The sequence below is a fragment of the Sceloporus undulatus genome, chromosome 3 (assembly GCF_019175285.1).
Source record: "Sceloporus undulatus isolate JIND9_A2432 ecotype Alabama chromosome 3, SceUnd_v1.1, whole genome shotgun sequence".
NCBI classification, from domain to species: Eukaryota; Metazoa; Chordata; class Lepidosauria; order Squamata; family Phrynosomatidae; genus Sceloporus; species Sceloporus undulatus.
The window spans coordinates 71,362,965-71,369,463 of NC_056524.1; positions in this window are offsets into that span (position 1 = coordinate 71,362,965).

Genomic DNA, 6,499 nt, shown 5'->3' on the forward strand with positions numbered 1-6,499 from the left:
GCAGCCAACGCTCGTCACGTGCGCCTCTCCCTGATTGGTTGGCGGCGGCCGGGCGGGAGGGAGGGGAGGGAGGAGGGGAAGAAGGGGAGCGCGAGCGCGGCCGACGAGGAGGAAAAAAAGGGGCCGTTGGGGGACAAGATGGCGGACGGGGGGAGCGGGTGGCTGGCTGAGGCAACAAGAAGCGGGGACTGAGTGGAGTCAGAGCCGTGGCAGGAAGACTTCGGTGCCTCCACACTGTTGAAATAAAGCAGTAATGGTTGAAAGAAAAACAACTACACATTATAAATACGTATACAATCCAATACAGTGTAGAACAGTACAGTACATATTCACACGTCTAATAAGACAAGACAAAAGGACAACAACAACAATATTTATTTGTATTCCGCCTTTTCGTGAGGAATATAACATAATGACAAGTAACTACAATAGCAGCTACAGTATCCCCACAGTCTACAACAAAACAAAGGAAAGAGAAAGAAAAAGAGGAGAAATAAAAAAAGAAATGGAAAAAAGACCAATTACATCTAACATAAACATACCACGTTTAATTACCTTACTAAGGTTTTTAAATTTGTCATTAGTTCATTATAATATTATGACTTTAATCCACCTTGCCTCTTATTCAACCGGTTTATAAGTAACAATCTTGCTTCATGGATCTGCAAGATTTTGTTATGTACAGAGTTTTTACCTCCTCAGTTGCATCCTTATTTCCTGAGTTTGGCACCACTTTTAACTGCCGTGGTGGCTCTGTCCTACGCAACCCTGGGATTTGTAGTTTTTCTAAGCATAGAAATGGCAGGAAGGGAGGCTCATGGAGACAGACAGGTGCCGTAACTGCAAAGGAGGACAAGGCTTGTTATTTTACAGCTGATTATAACGTCACAGCAACTTTTTATCTATTTCTAAACTCAAATAGAGGGTCCAATCCCCATATCAGTTAACATTATATAATGACTGATTAACATAAGGGGCTTGCATACACACACACATATTTGTCCCTCCATATTCACTAGGTTAGGGGCACAATACCCTCGTGAATATGGAAAAACTGCAAATATTAAAAACACCATGTTTTTCCCTGAGAGGACATCTCTCTAGGAACCTCTAGGTCTTCCAGTGCAACTCTATGGTCAACATCCGACAGACACTGACCATAGAACTGCACTGGAGTAGCTACAATTGCCTAGTAGAGTATTCTTTGTAGGAATCTCTAGGTCTTTCAGTGCAAACCTTTGGTTAAAGTTGACTATAGAGTTGCACTGGGGGACCTAGATATTCCTATTAATCAAATCCGCGAATAATCAAAGCCGTAAATATCAAAGCTGCAAATGTGGAGGATTGAGTGTGTATGTGTGTGTGTGTGTGTGTGTGTGTATATATATAGTTGGAAGCAAGAACAGACACAACTCTAGAACATGAATGTTCCTGAAATGACACCTTCTGATGCTATCCAAAATGAATGTTTACATTTTTTTCAATATTGTGGAAAAATATGACACATTGTACCCTATGTTTGTGAAGCAGGGCGTCTCAATAGAGATGGCAGATAATCTCTACTTGTGGTACAAACATATTTTGACAGACAAGCAGCAGGGCAACCAGAACAAGCTGGCATGGCTGATTATTTCATAGGTAAAAATGTAAGATGTGACCAAATAAAAGTTAAAAACATGCCTATAGACACAAACCCATGCTTCTTAGGTCTCCAAGCAGAGTGGCCAGATGTCCTCCTTTTCCAGGAGGTGTCCTCCATTTCAAACCTCTGGCCCCGAAGGATTCCACAGCATCCCCCCTTTCTGAACATTACTAGGATCCAAAACAATTGCATAAATAATCCACTTTGAGACTGCTTTAACTGCCCTGGCTCAGTGCTAGGGAATCTAGGGAATTGTAGTTTGTTGTGGCACCAGTGCTGTCTGACAGAGAAGCACTGCGCCGCCAGTGCTCTGGTCCTGCAGGAGTCTTCCAAACTCTGTACCTCTCTTGAATGAGTGGTCTGTTGGTCTGTAACTCTCTTGAATGAGTTTCATGAGTTCCCAAACCTGGATAGGGTCTGTGCATAAAGCCAGTTTGGATTACTGCTTGGCTTTTCACTGTTCATTCTCCATAGGTCCAAAACTATCACTTTAATTTGGTTCTGGTCCATCCTTACAGGAACTTAAATTCAACTGCTAGTCTCAGCTAGAGTAAACCCAATGAGATGATAGATAAGTGCTGACTAACGAAATTAATGTGTAACTCTAGCCAGCAATACCAATGATGAGGAATCATAGAATCGTAGAGTTAGAAGAGACCACAAGGGCCATCCAGTCCAACCCTCTGCCATGCAGGAACTCTCAATAAAAGCATCCCCGACAGATGGTGAAAGGTCTGGAAAAAATGCCCTATGAGGAACGACTCAGGGAGCTGGGGATGTTTAGCCCATTTATCATTCTCTCTTCCCTCCCCCAATGTACTGAGTGCAAACTACTCTGCACTTTTGGACCCAGTTTGCAGAAAATGAACATAGCTGAAAGACACAAGGAGAAAGGACAGGAAAATGGGAGCGAGAAGAGGGCAATCTGGAACATTTCTTACTCAGCAGCTGAACAGGTGGAATGACAGCGGGATTAATCAAGATGTTGGCCAAAATAGACCGTTGGAAGGGTATGGTATTCTGCTTTTGATTTCAGGCAACCTATGGAATAAGACGACCTCCAAACCAACCCTCTCCTCAACAGTCTGATCAGGGTGATTTCTCTCACCACCTGTAACACAATCTTCCTTTCCGCTTTGGTCTTCACTGTCATTTCAAACCATACATAAAAATTGGAAAATATGATGGCATGGGACAATCCTTAATTTAATATTCAAGACACATTTTTATACTCAGGATCTTGTCTCGTTCCTTTCTAAGCTGTCCTTCCAGTCCTATTCTTTTGATTTTCTGATGCAGTCTCCATTCATCGCTTAGCCAAATATGGAAAAAATCTTTTACAACTATTGAATTGTCTTCATTGTCTAGTTTTTAAAGTATATAAGATCATCTGGATCATTTACCGCGGCCCTCTATACACGGATTTTTATACACGGATTCATCATACACGGTTTTGAAAATGTTCCAAAAACGTATACAGTTACCTTGCTTTCATTTTTTTATAAGGGGCCATTTTGCTTCTGATTTATCGTTAATTGGACTTGAGCTACACGGATTTGTTATACACGGGGGATGTGGAACCAACCCCAGCGTATCAACAATGGTCCACTTTATTTTTTCCCATAATGTTCAAATTTGAACATGCCTTTGCAGGTTCCTCTTGATTTCTTAGTAATTCATCCCAAGTTTCTTTTTATTTCTGCCAGTAGTATGGTTGCACAATTGCTCCTGGTCCTGCTTTTGCAGAGAGAGAATTGAATCTCCATCTTTTGGCTTCCCATTATTCATCTGTTTTATTCCTGAATGGCATCCAGTTGTATACAGTCCATCTTGGTTTGCTTGAAGGACTGTGCTTGCCATGACATACTGAAGGCCTTGAAAAATTCCAAATCATTTTCATTTTCTGCTTCCATTTTTGATTCTAGGTAAATTTTCTTACGTCTTTTGATTTGTTCTGTTTCCTACTTTATTATTCCAGTCACCTATGATTAAAAAGAGTTCATGTTTTCGCATGTGCCGTCAGTTTCATCCTGGATCCAGACAGTCTACTTCACACTTCTTCTTCTTATGGCTCTTAGTTGGACCATAAACTTGGATATAGTTTTTTTGATAGTTTTCCTGGAAACTTATTGATATCATTCGATGACACTTACGTTATATCTTGCCTGTTTTGCTACATCTCTCTCCTATCAAGTGGGGACCCCTTTCATCTTAGTATTATTACATGAATTGTGGAACAGATATAAAAACTGCGAATCTTGTCTACCCTAGATTTTCCGATGAGCCAGTCAGATGACAGAGATTTATAGCCAGTTAGGAAGAACAGATGGAGGAGATTTGAATTTTATTTTATCTCATTTTATTTTTATACAGTAAGAACTGAAGAAAGCTAGGAAGAAGTGTTATTTTGGAAGTACTGTGTACTGGTTAAGAGTCAGTAAGCAGGCGGTAAGAGTAGTAGATAAGAGGAGGAGACGGCTGTCTAAAGGGGCAAGTTCTGTAAGAGGCCCGACTCAGCGATTGAAGAGCGATGACAAGAAGGAAGGACGGAACTGAAAAGGGAGCTAGGGAAAGGATGAGATGAGCGCTCGATGAGGAGAGATTGACGGATTTTGGAACGGAGAAAGAACGACACTTAGGGCCGGAGATAATAAAAAGAGGGATGTGTTGGAATGCCGTTAACACGAAAACTGGAGATCAGGGGTACCAAATTGCATATATAAAATTAGCTTTGATTTCTTTTCTCTTTACCCTCAAATCCTCTTTCTTATAGCTATTACTGATACTGTTCTATGTAAAATTAATAGATAGCATCAGTTGTATATTACAAATAAGTGGGATTTACTTGCCTAAACTGATATAACTGTATTGTCATGATGATAATTTGATGACGGCAGGAACAGGAATTATGCATCTATGCTCTGAGTGTATGTTTTAAATATTCAATGAAAAATTCTTTTTTTAATTAATTTAAACAAGGAATTACTGTGTACTGTTGAATGGAAACTAGCTAAGAATAGATGTTTATTTTGTTTTTTGTTCAATAAATCTTTATCCTTCTTTTGTATCTTTACTCTGCTTGGATGTTTTTAATTTTAACACTTAACAATAAATACACCCATATATTCTTATTATTCTTATTCTATATTATTAAATATCAACCATGCATTATACACAGTAACCCTCTGTCAACACGCCACTTGCCCAATTATAGTGGTTAGTTTGACACTCTCCAGATCCAGAGAGGAATTTTAAGGCGTAAAGGGCCAAGATGCGTGATAGACAAGCAAGAGTCGGAACGTACGATGTTACCCAAAAGAAAGTGGGGAGGAGAATTGTGGTCCCCACCAACTCGTCAGCCTGTTTCTAAAGGTTGAGGAATTGCTAGCGCTAAGAATGCTTGGAGAGGGTGGGTCATCTAAGGATTGGTTTTCATTATATATACCAGAGTTTACTAACAGTGGGAGGCGTTTAGGTTGACTAAAGGGACTGTTTCTTTTTAGAATAGGGCAAGAAAGAAGCACAAATACACATAGAATAATTCAATCAGGGCTACCCCTCCAAAATAGAGATGTGGAATTGGATCGTGGGAGGCTGTAGGTTTGTCGAAGGGGTGTAATTATCAGTCCTGCAAAAAGTCTGGAATGACCTGCTGGAGGCGACTTTGCCATATAACATTTTGGAGGCCTCTAAGAAGTCAATAAAAAGGATCTCTTCCACAAGGCATTCCAATTGACCCTCCTCAGCATGTTCACTCTCCATTGGGAATATGTTTTAATGCTTTTTTAATGTGGGAGGGAGATAGGAATAAGATTTTATATGTTTGCTATGTTTTTTATTGGTGGTTTGTTGTTGTTCTCTTTTCTCTGTTTTCTTATGTGTTGTTACACGCCTTGATCCCAATCCAGGAGAGGCAGCGGATACAATATATTATTATTATCATTATATTATTTCACAGAAAGTGGGTTTGGCTAATAAGAGCAGTCTGAGGGCAACACAGTGAATGCAGGAAACCCACTGTACACACATGCGGCTAGAGCTGGGACTGACATTATATCTGATTCCTAGCGTCAAGGGTTGGTGGTTCTTTGTTAGTGTAATAAGGATTGATTGTCACATAAGAACCAACAATAGGATTCTGAAATGAATGATGGTTTAAGTTCGGATTAAACAAAAGCGTTGATTGGATTAGGCCAACCCAGTGTTGATGGGATAGGGACATGGCTGGGGACATGGCAGGAAGTAGGTAAGAGATATTGTCTGTTTTGTTGTGTGATGCCAGTCATTTCCAAACTTAGTACAAGGTGCAATCTAAGATGCGGTGGCTTAGTGGTTAAGATGGGAAGAGTCTAATGATCAGAAGATCCGACAGTTGCATGGTTAGAGGGCCTGCGTGCTGCATGACCGGGGTGAGCTCATATCACTTAGGGGTCCCAGCTTCTGCAACCTACCAGTTTTCAAAAACCATGCAAATGCACTTAGATAGAAGGTACCACTTTTCATTGGGAACTGTAACAGCGTTTTGGTGCAGTCATGCTGGCCACATGGACCACCGAGCAGTCTTTGGACAATGATTGCTTTCGGCTTAGAAAGGAAATCAGCAACCACCCCCCTACAGTCGGTTTGACTAGACATTCATTTTCAAGGGACTACCTTTACCTTTAAGTGTGACTCTATCGTGGGTTTTTGAAAAGATTCTGTTCAAAGAAGGTTTTCCATTTTCTTCCAATGTGCGAGAGTGTGTGACTGGCCATAGGTCTCCTAGTGGGTTTCATGGGCGAGTGGGGCTGGAATTTGGTCTCCAGTCTCCAGCGTCATAGCCCCAGTACACAAAACCACTATGCAAAGCTGGCTCCC